Source organism: Jaculus jaculus, chromosome 5 (genome assembly GCF_020740685.1).
Source record: "Jaculus jaculus isolate mJacJac1 chromosome 5, mJacJac1.mat.Y.cur, whole genome shotgun sequence".
In the NCBI taxonomy this organism is placed as follows: domain Eukaryota; kingdom Metazoa; phylum Chordata; class Mammalia; order Rodentia; family Dipodidae; genus Jaculus; species Jaculus jaculus.
This window is the reverse complement of record NC_059106.1, coordinates 94,220,719-94,242,416: the sequence shown is the minus strand read 5'-3', so window position 1 is coordinate 94,242,416 and position 21,698 is coordinate 94,220,719. Positions and strand designations below refer to the sequence as shown.

General features: G+C 39.5%; 1 pseudogene; it reads left to right on the top strand.

Annotated features, from left to right (window-relative positions):
- Nucleotides 1-200: 200 nt before the first annotated feature.
- Nucleotides 201-640, top strand: LOC101618129 (annotated as a pseudogene).
- Nucleotides 641-21,698: the final 21,058 nt, after the last annotated feature.

Here is a 21,698-nt window from a genome sequence, read left to right as displayed (position 1 = left end):
CAAGTTGAGAGGTTGAGAGAAACTTACTCATAAACTACTTATGATTAAAAAAAAAACAAAAAACTTTGAGGTTTGGTTGTTCATTTGGGTAGCATCTAGCATCGTCTAGTATTGTCACTTTGATAGGTGACTGTGGCTCTTCGCTGGGCTCCCACTGCGGCAGAGAAACGGCCTGAGACTTCGGCTTTGGGTGAAAGAAAATGGCCAGAACCAAGCAGACTGATGGAAAGTCTACTGGCGGGAACCCCCCAGGCAAACAGCTGGCCTCCAAAGCTGCCAGGAAGGCACTCCCTCTGCCGGCGGGGAGAAGCAGCCTCATGCTACAGGCCCACCAAGGTGCTTCGAGAGATCTGGCATTGCCAGGAGTCCCCCGGGCTGCTTATCCAAAGCTGCCCTTCCAGAGGCTGGTGAGAGAGATCGCCCAGGACTTCAAAACCGACGTGAAGTTTCAGAGGGGGGGCATTAGTGCGCTCCGGTGCGGCGTACCTGGAGGGTTTGTTTGAAGACACTAATCTGTGTGCCATTCACGCCGAGAGAGTTACCATCGTGCCCAAAGACATCCAGTTGGCTTGCCGGATACTGGGAGAGAGAGTTTAAGTGAAGGCAGTTTTTATGGCATTTTGTAGTAAATTCTGTAAAACACTTTGGTTTAATTTGTGACTTTTTGTAAGAAATTGTTTATATGTTGTATTTGTACTTAAGTCATTCTATCTTTCACTCAGGATGAATGTGAAAAGTGACTGTTCACAGACCTCAGTGATGTGAGCCCGTGGCTCAGGAGTGGCAAGTTGCTCATATGCAGAAGGGATGGGTGATATTTCTTGCTTCTCATGATGCGTGTTTCTGTATGTTTATGACTTGTTGGGTAGCTATTAAGGTACTAGAATTGATAAATAAATGTGTGTAGGGTCCTTTTGCAATAAAACTGGTTATGACTTGATCCAAGTGTTTAACCATACATCATAAGTCTGACCAGACATCACAGTGATAGAATGTGGGCTTTTTCAAGGGTTGAAGATGCAAGTCTTAACCACAGTGTAACTTACAGTTTCCTAAATAAAAGAATAAAGTAATAAAAAAGAAAGAAAAGAAAAGAAAGTAAACCTGGCAGCTATAGAATATGTATATTTATAATAGCTATTTTATATATTGTAGTGTCAAAATTTTTAAATTAAATGTTTTGCATTCACAAGTGGTGGGGAGTCTTGTCATTATGGTGTGTGTAATTTAGAGTCCAGTTGGTTTTCCTCTAACTAGACTGCACTTGTTTTCATAGTAGTAAAATGCTATGTGTAGCATACCTTGCTTAAGTCCTCATTCTACCATATGTTAACTAACCCTCTAGCTGATAATGCATACACTAATGGGGGACTTTATTTATAAGGGCTCCAAAATAAATACGTTAGTCACACCAGCATCTGTTACTAATATTCTAAACTAGTTAGTGCAACTTTTTGTTGTGTTGTTGTCGTCTCATAGCTAGGTTTGAGGGGTTTCATTTGTTTTTCCCCCTTTCTAAGGAATTCAAGGCTCCTTGTGTTTTAGTTTTAGTGTGAATGTGTTGGGGAGGAGCATAGCTCCAGGTTATTGGGCCTCTACCACTTAAAATGATGTGGGGTTAGGGTTGCATCTGGTTACTGTCCTGGGAAAGTCCCTTTTATAGAGATGCCTTCCAAGTGGTTTTTAAATTTATCCTATTGAAGTTTTTAGGTCAATTATGTATGTTGACTAATTTACAAATAAACTTGTTTATCCACAAAAAACCTGACATTATAGATCACATGAATATATAAATCACTGAGTACATGTGCACAAGCCTTTGAACGTGCACAGCTGGTAAGAGCTGAGACAATGCTATGAGGAGTTAAGCTGTTGAGGTAAAGCTCTGGGTGGATATTCTTAATTGACATCACAATCTTATTTTGTTAACAAAGAAACTGGGTATTATTGCTTTTGTGACCGAAAGCATTTAATTAAGGTTATAGGAGCAATGGTGAGGGGTTATTTACAGGTCCATAGGCAACTTACTAGTGGTTATACAACTGGAAAATATGTCCCTCCTTCCACCAGCAACCATTAACTGACAATAGCTCCTCAGGTAAGAGTGGGACCACATAAGCAGAAATGTACCCTGTCCTTCTCCTACCTACCCTGATTTTATACACTTTATATTGGGTACTGAATCAATGTATATTTCACATTCATTAGTAATATGTCATAAAACAGTGAATGGATAAATTACGAATATAATGCAGTTCTTAGTATCCATGTTTCAAAGATTAAACTCACAACAAGTAACGTCACTGTAATCCTAACTACAGCTGACCAAATTAAGGATATGGTATCTGGGAACAACTTATTCCTAAATGTAAAACATAGTTTAATACTTAAACCATATTAAATAAACTTTTGTGAAGAGTAGGAGAAAATCTTGAGGTGTTCCAATGTTTGTTCCAGGGTGGGTGGCCAGGTTGTAGTTTAGTGGTAGAGTATATGACTAGCATTTTAAGGTCCTGGATTCTGTCCCTAGCACTACAAAACTAGCAAGTAAGCAAACATAGCATTTTAAGGTCCTGGATTCTATCCCCAGCACTACAAAACAAGCAAGTAAGCAAACAAAACAAAATAACCCGGGAAGTAAGCTCCTCACTAGCTGGCAATTCCATCATGTGTCACTAGTGTTGCTTTCTATAGATGTTACGCTATAACCCAGTGTCTCTGTGTGTGTTTACACATCTGGTCCTCCGCATGTGCTCTTCCTTCTCTTTATGTTGCCCAATCAGTGTGATGTCCCAGAGAAGTCTAACCTTCACCTCTAAGACTCTGTACAACCAACTTCTCTGTGGCATGCATTTCTATACAGTGCCTTAGCATTGCCTCACCACATTAGTGATTGCACTCTGTGACAACTGACACATTCCGGACTGCGTACAAAGTTGTGTCCTCCTTTATGCACCTTCAGTGTCTCGCACCATTGAATTCTCAGTATTCTAATATGGAAAATTTTTGAATCAGTACTCATGCAAATGTTGCTGAAGTACATCCTTGGGGTGGAGAATACAAATGCAATCTATTGGTTAAAAAGAAGACTTTCAGTCAATGAAAACAGACAGAACACTGTATAAGGCAGATACATGAAAGACATCTAAATAGATGTAAATGCTTGACTTGGTAGTGATATAAGGTCTTCTTACATCACATACATGAGTGAGGATTATAGTTACATAGCTGAAAATGTTATGGCTCTATTTCCTGATATCCTGGGCCTTACTTGTTTGTCCTAAAATAGAGATGACAAGGCAAGCTTTAGTGGGGAAGAAAGCTGATGCATAGGAAGATCCAGTTTCCACTGATGATGAGGAAGTAGCAACCCCTAGAGGAAGTCCTTTTGTATGTGTAAGAATCCATCATTCTGAGACAGGTTGTGGTGAACTTTTGTGTGAACTACATTAGAGACTGGCTTCCACATCGCAAGAGAGTGTGGTTTTGAGGTCCTGGGCATGTGACTGTATGGCTCAGTAAACACCATCAGTGTGGTTAGAATGCATGCACACGAAGGTTGTGAGCTTTCCTCAACTGGGTGCACAAAGAACATCTCCCTACTTTCTTTGCTTTACAAAATGGACCAAGAGTCCAACAATTCCTTATTTCTTTCTCCCAAGACTGACATGGAATAGGCCTGCCTTCACTGCTTTCAAAAGCAATTAGGTGTTGAAAGCTCTGACGAGAAGGATTAGAGATAGGAATAACAACTTGACACATCAAATCAAATCTGCTCTGATTTGATTACATTACTAAGTCAATTATTATTTCTTGTCACATTAATTATGGCAAGTTAGAAAATGTGTCTTCCAATAATTTCCTAACTAAATCATAATGACCATGTCCTCTTTGTGAATCACAGGACTAGAAAGCAGAAGGATTTTTATATCTATCATTCACTATGGATTAGATATTTATTAGGCACCTATTCTGTGGTAGACACTAGACATAGGTATAGATGTTGGGGTAAAGAAATAGAAAAAAAAATGTAACAAATTCTATCCTCAAGAACTCACAGTTCATAAGGCAAGGCAGACCTGGAAACACAAAACTCCGCTTGAAGACATAGAAGGGACATGAAGACTCAACAGGAAGGTAGAAATAAGCTTACAGCAGCTGATACCTTCCCTGTGCACCTCAGAGAGGATTTGCTATAGGCTCTGTAGTTATTTTTGTGACAATTCTATATTGAAATAGGAAGTACTTGAACATTAATAAAAACATTTTTTTAAACACAGCCTTTGTCTGATGGATGCTCAGTAACCTAAAGCTAATGCTTTCAGATTAGGATGCAAAGAAGTTAGGAGACATTTTGCTGAACAAGATCATTGCTGATAGAATAAGTGTCTGAACAACTTCTTGAAAGGATGCATCAGAGCCTAGAAAAAAAAAATCTCTTTACCACCTTATACCATTACACATACCTAAAGTTTGTAAAATAAGACTAAAATTTATGTAATGTTTAATTAAAGTATCAATGGCTACTTTGATGAGTATGGAAACAGAATGAGAAGGGCTGTGTAGGTTAACCAAGAGCATTCAGTTAGCATATGACAGAGTCACAATTCAGACTTTGTTGTATCTGTTCTGAAATGTCATTCTGATTTGACTAGGAACAATTTAAAAGGCAGACCCTGCTTTCCCTAGTATGGGTCAGAATAGCTCAACATCATAAAGCAACCTAGTGGCCCTCCACCCCTTCTTTCTTCAAACTTGTATTAAGTCACAGTATGTGTAATTAAAATTACACTATCTCATAAATTATATAGACATGCAGTGAATGATAAATAGAACAAATTGGTCTATTTGGAAGTTTTACAAGAATTTAACAGAATATCAAGTTTCACATTCAAAGCACACTTTCATATTTAATGGAGGATGTGGTGCTAACACCAACAGTAGCTTCCATGGCCATCATGCACATCGTAATGCACTGTAAGCATCTTAAATGTATTAACATGGCTAATCTTCAGAACAACATCTTGAGGCAGGACATGTAGCTTAGTGTTAAATGCGCATCTACTATAAGGAGGGCCTGGATTGGCTCTCCATCACCATGGAGAACAAAACACACCCCAAACAGCCTGAAGTAGGCTCTACTGGGATTCATTCTACAGAACTAGTTGAAGGGCTGAGTGACCTAGCCCTAGGTCACAACATTAAAAAGTGACACAGTCAACATTCTAATCCAGACTTTCTGTCTCTAGACCTCTCAATTAATATTTTTAAAATTTAACATTTAATATAATGATATCAAATATTTTCATTGACATTTTTCAGATGGAAGAATTGGGGCTTAGAGAAAGAATTAAATGTCCCCTATTTCATCAAAAATAAAGGGGGAGTTGCAGCTCTAAGACTACAGCATTAAGATTGTGAGGATCTTTAGATGCCAGCAAAAACAGAAGTATAAAAGATCATGTTTAGACATCATCATGAGACATTTTATGACAAGGTGGGGAAACAGATGTTGATTTCTTTCAAGTATATTACTCATAGATTGTAATGGATCCACTCATTGGTTCCCAGCTTTGGGGACGGTGGCTTCCATTGAGGAGTAGGTCCTACCAGATAACTTAAATGTCCTTACCTGGAAAACACCATGTCCTGGCAGCTACCCACAGACCAGGGCTAGACCTCTTCATCCCTGTGAGAGGCAGCCATAGTGCGAACACCACACACCAGAACTGCCTGCTGGTGTTCAAAGCCTGGTGTGATGCATCTCCATCAGTGTAAGCTTAGACAAACTACTAATCCTTTCTACAAGAGGTGAGAAGAAAAACAGGGCCTTCCTCCCAGGGCTGTCATCAGATAAGCATGCTAAAGTTGCAGAGTGCTAAGAGAGCCTGGTGCCAGCTAGGTCAGTGTTCCATCCTTCAGCCTTAGTAGTTAGGGATGTGCTTTTTTTTAGGTGCCCATCACCATGCAGGGTAGAGTCTCACTTCTAGTCATCATCTCAGACCCCAGCCTCACCCCCCAAGCTCCTCTTGTAAGTGTCACTAACCTTTGTCTCAGCTCTTCTTGCATCCCTCAATTCTTCCCTTCTCTGTATTTGGGACACTATGCCACACAAAGTTTCCCATCTGAAACCATGATGGGATGTTAGGTTTAGTGTCAGAATCTGTACATGTGTTTAATTGTCATAGATATGAAAATGAGAACAGACAGAGTCAGAGCGTCATACTTGCTGAGCAGCATCCATGGCTTCTGAGCAGAGTTCTGCCCGGGAAGCACCACCAAGCCCTACTCTGAGTGAGCTTCTCACCTTTCTCATCATCTGCTCTAATGTACAAGTGGTGTTTCATGCAAAAGGTCTATGCATTTCACATTATTTAAAGTGTACTGAGAACCAGATAAACAAAGGTCCAGAAGAATTTTTTGTCTTTGATTTTTTTTTTCTGGTGTCCCCTCCTTGTATGTATAATATTTTGAATGAAATATTTTAATCTCTAGGTAATATTGTTAAAGATAAGAGCCTAACATATGAGATGTCTTACAGTAAATTTATGGCTTGGATAGCTACATTAGTGCTGTAGTTGTATGGAATTGGTGAATTGGTATGAGAGATAAGTTACCTTCTCATTCTAGGGTTCAGTTTGTGTGATTATACTTATTGGGACCTTCAGGAATTAGGTTGTTTCAGTTATAAAATATAATGCTAAAAAATTATTGTCTGAAGTTAGGAGATCAGTAAAAACATTGTCTCAAGATACTATCCATTCTTAAGATCTTCTATCAAAAGACTATTTTAGATTTAGAATTTTTCAAGCTTAATCTCTATTTTTGTTTGGTTTCCTTCCTTCTTTCTTCTTGCTTCCTTCCTTTCTTTCTTTCTTTTCCTTTTTGAAAAATCAAGGTCTCTCTCTAGCCCAGGCTGACCTGGATCTCACTCTGTATATAGCCCCAGACTGGCCTCAAACTCATGGTGATCCTCCTACTTCAGTCTCCTGAGTAATGGGATTAAAGGAAGAGGGGGCAGAAAGAATGTCAGAGCCACATGTTGGGTCATGATATGCAGACACATTTATCTTACCCATAACTGTGGGCTAACTCCACAATGCACGACTCATGTACCTCAACAAGGAGGGGCTAATGGGGAGGAGGTAGGTCACAGATGAGCCTAATAGTGGTACCAAACTGACTGTATTTGCTGAATACCAAACTAATTAATAAAAAAATAATAAAATAAAATAAATACCAGCAAAAATATAAATAAATAAAGGCATGAATGACCATGCCTGGCTAAATCTATTTTTTTCCATATGTGTGTTTGTTGTGTGAGTACAAGTGTGCACATGCCATGATGCATGTGTGGTCAGAGGACAACTTCAGGTGTCTGTTTTTAAACTTCTTTAAAGCAGGGTCTCTGTGTTACTGCTACATAAACCAGGCTAGATGAGACACAGCCTTCTGTATTGTGACCATCTGTTTTCCTTCTTACCTTAGCAAGGCTGGGATTACAGTCATTTGCTCTTTATTGCATCAAGATTTATATATAGGCTTTGGGGATCTGAACTAGGTATTCACGCTTAGTTGGCAAACACTTTCCCACTGAGCCATCTCCCCTGCCCTATATTATGGTTTCCTGATACACTCTTATTGACCTAAGCTATTTCAGAATCTAAAATCATGCAGTGAATTTTCTCTCACTTTTAGTATTTACATGAATGGGCTTGAGCTGAGTTCATGTTGGCTCTCATTCTCACAGTTTGTCTGAAACTGGTCTTTCTGATACTCTGTGCTGCAGAGGGTGGCAGAGCCTCCTATGTGTAGTGCCTGAAACAATTTGGCCAAAGTAGTTGCAGCCACAGGCAAAATACCCAGGAATAATTCACTTGAAAATGATGACTCTTTTCCAGGATGGGATATTGCATTATTTGTTTTATAGGTTGTTCAGTATGCATCGCACCAACACTAATTACTGCACTAATAAGTCAGCATGTTACTAAGATATTTTGTCGTTATAATTACAGCCACATGTTGTTGTCTTTCCTCAAATAGTCCAGGCTTAATTGCATCATTTTTCAGGAGAATTTATGTTGTACAGTTTAATTCAAAATTAGAATATGAATTAATGAAGTATAAGCCATTTTTTTTTGCATTGACTTTCATACAGAATGTTCCAGAAAGGAGAGTGGTCAGCTTTCATGTTCCCTGTTGTCTGAGGTAGATTTTATGATTTCCAGTGACAATTTATGGAATGGAGGTCATGAGACGGCAGAGGTATCTGAATGGACATGTAGACACAATGTGGTGTACTAGGAACATATCTGTCATTCATTATCATATGATCCTTGGGGTTATTTTTCTTTTCTAGAGGTCTATTTTCTTGTCTGAAGTAGAATGAGTGGTTCAAGTGATTCCTGGGTCTCTATAGCTCTCTTATCTATAGTGTCTGGCTTCCTGGAGTGTTATTCTAGGAAGGTGATGTTAATGCTCCAATAGCTTCAGAAAGATCATACTCTTTCCTGCATTTCATAGCTTCCAATCACTATAACAAGCATGGAGATTTTGTCTTAAAGTTTTAGAAACTTAAATTCCTGATTGAATTGGTTTCTTGCTTTTGCAAAGCAGCACATTATGGGAGAAATATGTGTTAGAACAAAATTTCTCACTTTATTATGGCTGGAAAGAGAGAAGAGGGGAGACAGCAAGGCAGCTAATGTACCACTCTTCAAAGACACAGCTCCACAGAACTATTTAGAAATATTATTACTTATTTACTTTTGAGGAGTGAGAAAAAGCAAAAGAAAGAGAGTTTGGGCACTCCAGGACATACTACTACTGTGTATGAACTTCAGATATTTGTGCCATTTTGTGCATCTTGCTGTATGTTAAGATTGGGGAATTGAACCTGAGCTGGGAAGGCTTTTCAAGCAAGTGCCTTTAACCACTGAGCAATTTCAGCATCTTTATAATATTTTACATATGCATAAATATGTGCATTTTATGTGTATACGCACATGTGTGTGAAGGTGTGTGTACATATATGTGCTCATGTGTGGAGTCCAGAGGTTGACATCAGGTACCTTTCTTAGTTGCTATCCACATTAAGTTGTTAAAACAGGGTCTGTCACTTAACCCAAGCTCACTGACCCAGCTGGACTAGCATGCAAGTCCCAGGGATCCTCCTGTCTCTGCCTCCCCACTGTTGGATGGCAGGTGTATATTACACATACACCATGCATGTTAGTACTTAGATCTGGATTCAGATCTTCTTGCCTGCATAGCAAATATTGAATCAACTGAGCCATTTCCCCACCCTCAAATTCTAATTTTATTTTTTTTTAACTAAATGGTGCTTTTTATAGGATTATATAGAAATCATCCCAGAGTATAATCTCTTCTCCTTTCTTCCATACAATCTTGTTGGTGGATATGGCAAAGACTATCCCTTTCCAAAGAGGTGAGGTAAACCAGTTCTTTTCTCATTCCTTCATAGAAGCTGGGTTTCAGAGATACTTCTTCCCTTACCACAAATGGGTAGAAAGACAAAAAACATAAAGGAAGAAATATAGTAACATTTGAGGTATATACTCTTTAAGAGTTTAAATTATTATCTATTTCTACTTCATTTGAGTAAATCTTGGAAATTTCATATCTTTACTCATAAATCAGAAATATCTTATTCTCATTATGAACTTAAAATATAGAGAATTAGGGAGACAGTTCAATTAGAGGTTTGCTTACCTTGCAAGAGTGCAAACATGAGTTCAATCTTCTGTGTCTGCATAACAATTCCAGACAAGGTGGCACATGTCTGTAATCCAAATGCCTGCATGGCAGATTCCTGGGGCTTGCTGGCCTAATTGATAAGATGCAGGCAAATGAGAGTTACCTTCTCCAAGAAACAGACATATAGTGTTACTAAGGAATGGTGCCGAAGCTTGTCCTCTGAGTTCCACATGGATACAGACACAAATGTACTCACACACATACACTCACACACATATTATGTTTATACATATACAAATATGCACATATACATACATGCTATACAAGTGAACAAAAATGACTCATCTGAAAAGTCTGTGCTCCACACATCCTCTAAGACATGCTGGAAACATGCTGGATTCCTATGTCCTGAGGGGCAAGTCAGTACATAACTATATTCATTGATAAGTGCACTTCAGGTGGTACAAAGTGTGTCAACTAAATAATAGAAGTGGGGAAACTAGGCAAGTGTCAGGATGCCCATAGTGAAACAGGACTTTTCTGAAGGAAGTAATTCACGAAGAAGCATAGGAAGAGGCTGGACACCAGAGAGCTATGTGCATCAGGCTGTGGAATTGACCTTATTACTGGTTCCACATGAATTCCTAATGGAATTCTAGTATTACAGTTTACAGACTCTCCACCACCTAGTTTTGTGGGCACTTTTCATAAATCAGAAAATATGCCTCATTTCTCAAGATGCTTTTTCCATAAGTTAGAAGTTTATCTTTATGATAAGTACATGATTCTACATGACTTTGTGGCCCCAAGACACAAGGTGTGCTGTCCTGAATGAGGACATTCTTGCTCACTGTTTCCAAACAATTGTTGGAGACAGAGAGCAGCTGGCCTGTGGAACATTGTTATTCTCACTTGTGGCATGGAGAAAGGATTCATCTTCTCTTTCTTTAAAAAGTGTATGTAGCTCTCAGGGGCTGGAGAGATGGCTTAGCAGTTAAGCACTTGCCTGTGAAGCCTAAGGACCCCAGTTCGAGGCTTGGTTCCCCAGGTCCCACGTTAGCCAGATGCACAAGGGGGCGCACGCATCTGGAGTTCTTTTGCAGAGGCTGGAAGCCCTGGCGTGCCCATTCTCTCTCCCTCCCTCTATCTGTCTTTCTCTCTGTGTCTGTTGCTCTCAAATAAATAAATTAATTAATTTTAAAAAAAAGTGTAGCTCTCTGGCCTCTTGGGTGCTTGGCAGAGCAGTAGACAATGGGAATATTAAGACATATAGATATTTATTGATCAGAGTAAGCAGAAAAGTTAGAGTCAAGACATCTAAAGCTGTTCTGAGTATTATGATGAGTTGATATTAGCTGCTTGCTATGTTGAGAAGGACCCAGAAGCTGCATCTGGTGTCTGTAGAGTGAGATTGGTCAGTGGACCACAGCTTCTTTTCCTCATCATCTCAGGGCAAGGCTCTCTGATATTCTGGTGTGATGGTTTTCTCAATTAGGATGTCTCTATTCCTTAGGGGTTATTTGTTGATATCTGGAAAAATCTTCCACCATAGACACTAGGTGTGTGTAGTGGCATACTGATAATGTTGAGCATTCCCCAAAACACAAGACATCTTTCCCTGCCAAATATTATTTTGCTCCAAAAGGTTAAAATTTCTAACCTTGACAAAACTTGGTCTAAATAAACATTATCTATTATGCTAATGTAAGAGCTTCCATGAATGATAGGAGTAGGGGCAAGTGCCCAATGTAAGTAAGGAAATTTTTCCAATTGATACTGAATGAATGTGCAGAGGTGAAAAAGAAAAAGCAAGTATAAGAAATAAAGTTTGAATGAAATGTTGATTTGGGGTTGGAGAGATGGCTTAGCAGTTAAGGACCTTACCTGCAAAGCCAAAGGACCCAGGTGTGATTCCCCAGTACCCATGTAAAGCCGGATGCATAAGGTGGCACATGTGCTTGCAGTTCATGTGCAGTGGCTAGACGCCCTGGCACACCCATTCTCTGGATAGAGAGATCCATCTGCCTCCCTCTCTGTCAAATAAATAAATAAGATTTTCAAAAAATAGTGATCTAGAGAGAGAGAAAAAAAGAAAAAAAGGGGAAAAATAGTGATCTGCTGGGCATGGTGGCACATACCTATAATCCTAGCACTAGGGAGGCTGAGGTAAGAGGATCACTGTGAGTTAGAGGCCAGCCTGAGATGACATAGTGAATTCCAGGTCAGCCTGGGCCAGAGAGAGACCCTACCATGAAAAAACAACAACAACAAAACAGGTGATTGTAGTAGACAGCTTCAGGTCACTGAGATGAACTTCCAAATGAGACACAGTTATGGAGGAAGGGATATTTACTGAAGCTTACAGATCCAGGGGAAGTTCCATGGCAGGAAAAGTTGGATCCTTCTTAAAAAGTCAAGCAGAGAGAGAAAAAGCCACAAGCCAAAAACCCAAAAGCCACACCACAAACAAACACACTTCAGGAACTCCAGGCACTTTTCATATCATTAGACTGGAATTTCAAATCCACAGCACCTTAGGGCTGGACCTAAGATCTGCTCAATGACACCTCCTCCAGCCAGGTGGCTACAGATCTAAATTGCAAATTGTAACAAAATCTTGAATATATTGGGACCCATTCATCTAAACCACCACATTGATATTAGGAATAATATATTGGATGAATGTGCTAATTGTCAGAGGGTAGAGAGGTAATGATTTGAATTTTCATATTTTGATTTGATGATGTTAGGCTGACCACATGGTAACATCTAGAGAAAGATGTGGGAGGAAGTTTGGGTGACTGCAGTCCACTGTTCATGGGCACTGGCAGTGCACCAAGAATGACCCACATCTTCTGACAGCAACTCTGCTCAGCACACACTCAGTGGGAAGAAGCTTCAGAAGCTGTGACTTTTACCTTTACCTAGACAGGAGCCATACCTCACTTCTGCCATCAAAGAAACACAGTGACCTACCTTTCTACACCCATGTTTACTCCCTTCAGAGCTGAATTCCTCTAGAGAAAATGCATACACTGAACATGAGAACGATGTGGAATCCGCCCCACACTCATTCGATTTCTGTTAAATTACATGGTCTTGAAAGATAAAAGCAAAAGGTCTTGAGAAGAAAAGTACGCATGTTGGGTTCCACTGAACCACATTTCAGAACTTGAGTATCCTACTCATTCAGACAGAGACTATGAAGCAGATACTTCAGGGCTGAACTCAAATATGTGGAGTTGGGGTCCCAGAAAACCAAGTCTTCATTATGGAGGGGTATGGAAATTATATTCTTTCAGGACTTTTTATTTACATACGATTCGAACAATGATGAAACAGGGGTAGTATATTCCTTATTTTTAAAATTTTTTTCTATATTCAGTAAACATTCATCACATTCTGATTATACACAATTATTTTCAGTCTCCATAGATAAAAAGATGATATATTAATGCAAAAAACCTTGCAATGGCTCTAATGTCTGCTTCATGACTACCCTCCACAGAGTGGGCACTTATCATTGCTAGTTTTTAAATAGGTAGCTAGTCCACAAAATAGTTGTGTATCACTTAAAGTTGTGCAGTGCTACAGTCTATTTGGGGTTTTATAACAAAATGCTGAGGATGGGGTGTTTTATGAACATTTTAAATTTATTGGTCATAGTTCTGGAGTCCAAGATCAAAGCAGATGGGGCTAGCGAAAAATCGGGTCCCAATTTTGGTACAACTAAAATCTGAGGCTAGTCCAGCCTGAGTCTACCAGTACTCCCAGGTCTTGGAAAGTGAAAGTAGGGGTAACACCTCACATAAACCAACTCTGGGAATGAGAGATATTAGTTCCTTGCCAGTCTGCCTGGAACACCGTCCTTCCACAGGTAAGAAAACCCCACTCTGACAACTACTGACCTGTGCAAGACTTAAGGGAAGTTAACAAAAGAGTAGAAGGCATCCACCCCACAGTGCCCAATCTGTACACCCTGCTGAGCAGGTGGCAATCGCTGCAGTCCTAGTCCCTACCCTGCTAGGACTTGGCTTTGCTGGGGCCACTGGAGTGGGCACCTCACCCTAGTTCTCCAAGATAAAAATTACAAGGCCATAAGCCTACTGATAGATGCTGATCTATCCAAGCTAGAAAAGTCCATCTCACATCTTGAGACTTCCTAATCTTCACTAGCAGAAGTTACCCTTCAGAACAGATGTGGACTAGACCTCCTATTCCTCCAACAAGGTGGACTATGTCTAGCTGTTGGAGAACAATGCTGTGTTTATGCTAACCATTCTGGAATCATCAAAGAATCAATGTCTCTAATACGGAAAAGATTACAAAATAGAAAAAAAGAGGCAAAAATCCAAAAATTTGTAGGAATCCTTTCTAATTGGTCCCCTTGGCTCACTACCCTCCTTTCAGCAGGGGCAGGGCCCCTCATGCTGTTGCTACTTGCCCTCATCTGTGGACCTTTTATCCTTAACACTCTCATAAGGTTTGTGAGAGTATCTATCATTCAGTTTATGGAATTAACATCCCAATATCAACCCCTATTCCCCTCTCAAGGATTTTAGATTGAACCTATCTCAAGGGGAGAGTGAGAAGCTCAAATTTGTTCCAGTTTACAGCTAGGCCTAAGTATCAGTTTCTCAGAGAGGCAGGCAAGACTTCTGGGTAAAACCACGAACAAAGGGCTATTAATCAACAGTGACCCTGACATGTGGCTGGGGAAGATAGCCACCCAGGGGCCTGAGTTAGTTCCTGCAATACATCTGGACTATGACGAAAAAGATGACTTGCCCTAGAAAGCAAGCTCCAGGGCTAAGTCAGTTCCTGCAAAGTCTCTAAAACATGTCTAAACATGTGCAAGGATGGTAAAATCTGGGCCACAGCCCATTAAAGCTGTACAAATGTAACTGCTGCTTGCTTAACCAATCGCATTAGAAGAGGACCTAACCCTCCCAAAATTCCCCTAGTTGTGCTTACAAGGGGCTTGCATGTTCCTCTCAGCATCACCATTTTGTGTGAATGGTTGACCCCTGCATGTTTGCTAATTCTGCAGAATAAACATTCTGCGTTTACATACTATTTGAGTCTGGGGTCTTCTTTCAGTGATTCTCGCACCCTTACAAAGTTAAGTTTCAGTTGAAGCTAATATTTCTATGTATATGATGTGTGTGTATGTGAGTGTATATGTGCATGTTCATGTTTGTGAATGTGGACCCACACCTGCTGTGGCTCATGTGTGGAGGTTAGAGGACAACTTCAGGTGTCAGTACCCACCTTCCCCCTTGCTTGAGGCACCATCTTTCATTATTCACTTGGGTTGATTTCACCAGAATAGCTGACCCATGAGCTTCCAAGGGATTCTCCTGTCTCTACCTTCCATTTCATCCTAGACATGCTGAGATTATAGATGCTAACACCACAACATGGGGCTCTTTGGTGGGTTCTAGAGATCAAAACTCAGGCACCCAGGATTTCATGGCAAGTAGTTTGCTCTTGAGCCATCTCTTCAGATTCCAGAGCTTCTAATTCTTTAGGTAATACATGAACTCATGGCTTCTCAACAGTTGTACATTTAACATGGAAATTAGACAAATGATACCAATATGCTTATTGGGTTGAACAATGGTAATTAGTTTTTTGTATGTTAACAGATGTTTAATTAACATTTAATTTCATGGGCCTTAGTCCTAGAACTGTCTGCTTCAGTGGATTCCCAGAGCTGTATAGTAGACTGTTCCCTGAACACCTCTCCTACAGGTGTCAAGTGCCTATCTGAAAATCCAAGTCCAAAGTGGCCAATATTTTCAGCAAGATTCAGAGCCAACACTTCATTCATACGACCAACTCAGCTTAAAGCTGGAGGCTGTGCTGACCCATAGAAAATACAGCCAATGCTCAATTGGCAACTGTAACACACAGGCAGTTGAAGCCAAAAAACTATTAACCTTATTCACAAATGATATCAGCAACAGCAGCCTGGATTTTCTAGGAAGGATGATCTCTCAGCTGTATATGGGTTCCTTTTACAAAGTCAGCCTATATATACATTGGAAGTATGTTGCTTTCCAGAGCTGGCCCTCTCCCTGAAGAAATTTCCTTGACACCCAGGGGACTAAACATTCTCTTTCCCAAGGGAAAGGTTGCAGAAAAGGAATGAGTGACATGATACTACAGAAAGCTAACCCCTTGTCACTTCTCTGATGCAACTCACACTGGATACTGTAGGACCAGGCTAAAGTTAGTTTGCTTCCCTTCCCTCTCCACACCTGCCAGGTCCCACCTCCCACCTATCCTGGTCCTCACATTACCTTTCTCCAAGGATACAACTTCCAATGAATCATTTGAACAACTCTCTCATCATTCGTGTTTTGCCAGCATTAGTAATATCTCTGTGGTATACTATTTCAGAGAGGTAAAATATTGTAGAAAATAGAAAAATTTCTGACATACTAAAAGTAATATGAACTGAAATAAAGAAACCTTGATTACTTAGAAGGCATTTAATTCTAGAAAGGTGTCGATCTACACACCAACATTGTCTACAGCAAGTTGGCCCATACAAAGATTATCATCTGTAGAAACAAAATTTCAGCAGAGAAAATTTAGGGATCCTACAGAGAATGAGGTCTGAAGAGCTCTCACTGATGTCTGCTATCATTTTTCCTCATCCTCACCCTAATGGTAATTATCTAGATCTAGTGAGCCCTAGGGGATATACCTGTGGTTAAGTGGCTTGAGCTATTTAATAACATATTTGGAAAGCTTTTTGAAGTCTACTCTAAATGATATAAGAATACCGCCTTTACTATGAATAATATTAGAATATCATGTTTTTCCAGAATTAGAAGAAAACTTAAAGAGATAAGTGATAATACCAGGGTTATCCATATAATATAAAGATGTTTAAAGTCCACATGTTACATCCTGAGTCCTTCCAATGACCTTATTCTATTAATTTTATATGTTTTTATATTTATTTATTTATATGACAGAGGTATAAAGAGGCAGATAGAGAGAAAGAATGGGCATGACAAGGTCTCCAGCCATAGAAAACGACCTCCAGAAGCTTGTGCCAACTTGTGCATCGGTTTACATGGGTCTAGGGAATTGAACCTGGGTCCTTAGGCTTCACAGGCAAGCACCTTAACTGCTAAGCCATCTCCCCAGCCCTTGTTCTACCAGTTTTTGAGCAGCTAATTATGGAGCAAAGAAAATGAGTCTCTAAGATTAATTTGTGGCACATTAAGTAAAGGTCTACTCCACATCTACCAAAAGACATCATACTCTAGTCTCAATAACATGGCAGAAGAGAGTTTATAGATGTAAGGTCCTGGTAATGAGAATAGGGGTTGTCCCACAATTCTTTCCTATAGTTTAAGCCCACATTTCATTATTATAGTTCAATCCTGCAATATCAGGCCATTTCTAGCCAAATACATTCAAAGGATTGTTTGAACTATCTTTAAACAAGTTAAGATTGAAATAAGAGAAGGTATTTGGAATTTTTTTTTTTCTTTTTGGATCATGGCTACCTCAATAGCTTTTCTAGTTCTATCCATTTTTTGTCAAAAGAAAATGATGTTTTAGAACTTCATTATGAGGATATTTCTGGAAGTGGGAAATAAATGTTAACATCTTAATCCTATTGCTTAACTGTCAGAATGATTATGCTTCTGTTTAGGTGAAGCCCAGTGGCAAAATGTGTAAATTGTATTTCTAGGTCCACATTCCTTTGAAATGTTGATTTGAGTCATATTTTTATTGGAGAGTGAAGAAAGAATAAATGGTGAGCATACGGCATGAATCCATGAAACTATGATGAAACAAACTATCTCTGATATAATCTCAGGGATCCCCATTACGTGGAGCATGGACTTTCTTAAGACCTCAGTCATGACATTAACTTTCTCATCTAGTTTCATAGCCTATACCCACTCTCACGTACCCTACTTTCACTTTTCACCAGCCTATTTTTGCATTTCTTCTTCAGCTTTCCAAATATCACATTTTACCTGAATCCTCTTGTTAAAGTTTTCTCCTTCTTTGCCTCTTGCTAATTCATCGTTCTTTTTTAAACAATTTCATTGAAAAATTTTCTCAATTTTTATTAACATTTTCCATGATTATAAAAAGTATCCCATGGTAATACCGTCCCTCTCCCCCCCCCCCACTTTCCCCTTTGAAATTCCATTCTCCATCATATCCCCTCCCCATCGCAATCAGTCTCTAGGTCATGGTTGTGTAGCCCATAGGGCGAATCCACCTTTGTGTAAGACTATTGATGACTTTTCTCCCACAGCAGGCTGCATAGCACTTTCCAGCATGGTGGCAGCTAGCATACAGGGAAGAGGCTTCCAGCTCCGTTCCAGTTTGATTATTCAGTGTCTTGCAATTGGTGCATGTGCTGTCTTCAGCAAATTAAGTCTTGTCATCAAGTTATGGTTAGCAACCAAGAGTCTTGGTGATAGCCTATATTGTTTTGGGGACTTCAATGGCCACCCTTATCAAGTACTCACTGAGAGGTATCCCACTCCAGGCACTGGGGTCTTCCTGTAACCACCTATGGCTTCAGAGACCAGCATTATCTACAACATAGGCAATTTTTGCATTCTCTCTCTCTCTCTCTCTCTCTCTCTCTCTCAGAGGTAGGGTCTCACTGTAGCTCAGGCTAACCTGGAATTCACTATGTAGTCTCTGGGTGGCCTCTAACTCACAGCAGTCCTCCAACCTCTGTCTCCCCAGTGCTGTGACTAAAGGCGTGTGCCACCACACCCAGCAGAGTCTCTTTTATTTATCTTAAAGTAGTGGTTTGAATCAGATTTCCTCCATAAATCCATAAATTTTTAATACTTGTTCCCCAGCTAGTGGCATAATTTCATGTGCTTTGAACAGAAACAAAATCTTCTGGATTATGCCATAAAATTATCTGTAATCAAAAGAATGAGTGAAGAGCTCAGTAGATGAAGGGGCAGGGATGAATATGATGCTAAATTCAAGACCAGAAGGGAGGCCAATGATGTCAGGAGCATAGCAACTGAAGTGAAGATAGAGAATGAAGCAGAGAGGGAGGAGTGAAATAAAGTGAAGGAGAGCGTAAAGAGAGATGAAAAAAGGTAATGACAGAATGAAGGGGAGAATGAAAGAGGGAGAATGAAGGAGTGAGAGAGTGAGGGAGTGTGTGTGTGTGTGTGTGTGTGTGTGTGTGTGTGTGTGTGTGTGTGAAGGAGAGAGCAGAAAAGAAGAGAGTAGGGTACAAGAGCTAGCAGAGGTAGGGTGGGGCCAGACTACACTCAGCTTTTCCATAACCTAATATAAAGGGAGGCTGGACCTGGTACACTATCAGATGTCTCCTATACTTCACCTTTAAAAGGCAATGAGATGCCTGTTGCAAACACGTTTCTCCTTATTCTGCTATGTAGTCATGCTAATGAAATCTTTCCATCACAGTGACAAAATCACAAGGCCAATTCACCAGACAGTCTTTGTGCTTTACCCCTAGCTTGTCCTGCTTGGTGCAGTTCAGATTCTCTGCTTCTGAAATCCCTGGGCTCCTAGCAAGTCCCATTATATTTAGATGAAATTTCACTTGACAAATGTCAGAAATATGAACTTATGAGACCAGTGCCATTTTGACCAATCAGGAGGCTTCTATCATCTCTGACAGATATCTTCCACAATAGCTAAAATCTAAAAGTATGATTTTCTATGGTGGTATTTGTACCATTTCTTTGGGTTATTATTTTCCTGCCAAATGGGATTTTTTAAGTGATTAATGCTGCCCTTGAATATAGCCCTCTATATCTGTCAATCAAGATGCTGAAAAAACTCAGTAGGAGTGTAGATCATAAGTACAAGGAATCGCATTTGAAGACAAATTTAATTAGCAAGCATCTATAAATACTTTGTGATGGTTTAAATGCTTTCAGGATTGCCATGGTGCATAAATACAGTTAATTACACAAGTATTTTTTTTAAAAAAAGATGAAGTTGAGGAATAGAATAATGACCAAATGTGTAACAACTCAGATCTGTCCATATGTCTCTGTGTATAGGTCTTTGGTAGAGTACTTAGACAAAGGTTTCAGGGGGAGAAGAAATCTCTGAGGGGTCTACACAAATTTGAAGAATCACAGGCGATTGATTGAACCTTTTTCCTTCCAGATATGAGGAAAGTTCAATGGAAACAGCACTGATTATGAAACTAAGAGAGCTTAGTTTTCTAATCCTCTCTACTACAAAGCCCCATTTTACTTAGATGTCCCATTATACATTATACCTAGATAATTATATATATCTCTGCCTTGTTCAAGGTAACTGAACAGACTGTATTTATATATGTAGCAAAAATGTCATAAGCAGATATTCATTACCTGTAGCCCTATCCACTTCACTGAGGCACAAGATAAAACCAACTTTCATGATATTTAAAATATAGATTCATTCATGAAACCATCTTTTTAGAATGGATACACATTAACTTTGCTTAATTTTGTAAAACGAGACAAGCCCTTTTGGCTGCCAGTGGCTTTCCCAGTTCTTGAAAAGTTTTTTTGTCAAAATATGTATGAGAAAAAATGTATTACATTACTTAATCTAAAATTCTACAAGCTGTTTGCTTCCATACTTCACCACAATCCCAGGAAGTTGAAGTGCAGGTCATGAAACTGGAAGACAGGAGGCAACTGTTCCTGTCATTCCAAATTAGCACAGCATACACCATAGGATATAGTGGTGCTTCTTCCTCCAAAGTGTGCAAATGTCTCTTCAAGTAACATTTAAGAAATAATTTTTCAGAGTACAAGACCTCATAGTACATTCATTTACTCATTCATTCACATAGTTTAAAATGTTATGCTTTAACATTATAAAAATTATATTTATTCATAGAGCATAGAATATTATTCCAAATATTATAGTTGTCTAATATCCTACCTTACAAAAATGGTTTTCTTACTGTTTATCTATACTTTACTAGGCACTGAGCATTAGTGAATAAACTACACAGACAAGGTTGCTGCTTTGTAGAAGTTATGTTTTACTGGGGGAAGCTGTGGAGAGAATAAATAAGGAGATAGTTTACAAAATAAAGAACCTAGGTAAAATGAACATGAGGAGCATTCCGAGGTGACTACTGAGTGAAATCTGAGAGAATGAGGCACCTCCCCCCTGCAAAAAGAAAATCTCAGAAAAATCCTTCTTGACAGAAGGAAGACCATTCACAGGCTAAGAGAGGTGAGTAAGTTGGTGGGGGGGAGAAAGGAGATCAGTGACTGTGGTGCTGTACATTAAGAAGAAATAATGCACAATAACATTATGTCATTAACATTTTGATGTATAGCTTCTACTCCTAGTTCTTTAAAGTTATAACATCATATTGACTATTTTAACAGGAAGTATCTTTCTATATTTATTTTTTATTTTATTTTATTTTTTTGGTTTTTTGAGGTAGGGTCTCACTCTAGCCCAGGCTGACCTGGAATTCACTATGGAGTCTCAGGGTGGCCTCAAACTCATGGCAATCCTCCTACCTCTGCCTCCTGAGTGCTGGGATTAAAGGTGTGTGCCACCATGCCCAGCTTTCTAATGACAAAAGGCCTTCAATAGCCTCATGAGCTCTAAATCTGCATTGTCTGTTGGTATTGTCTTTTATATGTCCACAGTGATCTAGCTTGTATGCTTAGTTACTAGATGTTGATTGCTCAGAAGCCAAGAAAGGCCTCAGAAGAGGACAATAGCTGGATTATGTTTGTATTCAGAACGATTAATTGAATCAGTTGATTAACTGAGTAAGAAGTATGTCTTGGCCAGGCATGGTGGTGCACACCTTTAATCCCAGCACTTGAGAGGCAGAGGTAGGTGGGTCAGCATGAGTTCAAGGCCACCCTGAGACTACATAGTGAAATTCCAGATCGGCCTGGGCTAGAGTGAGACCCTGCCTCAAAAAACCAAAAAAATAAAAATAAAAAGTATGTATTGCATTTTAG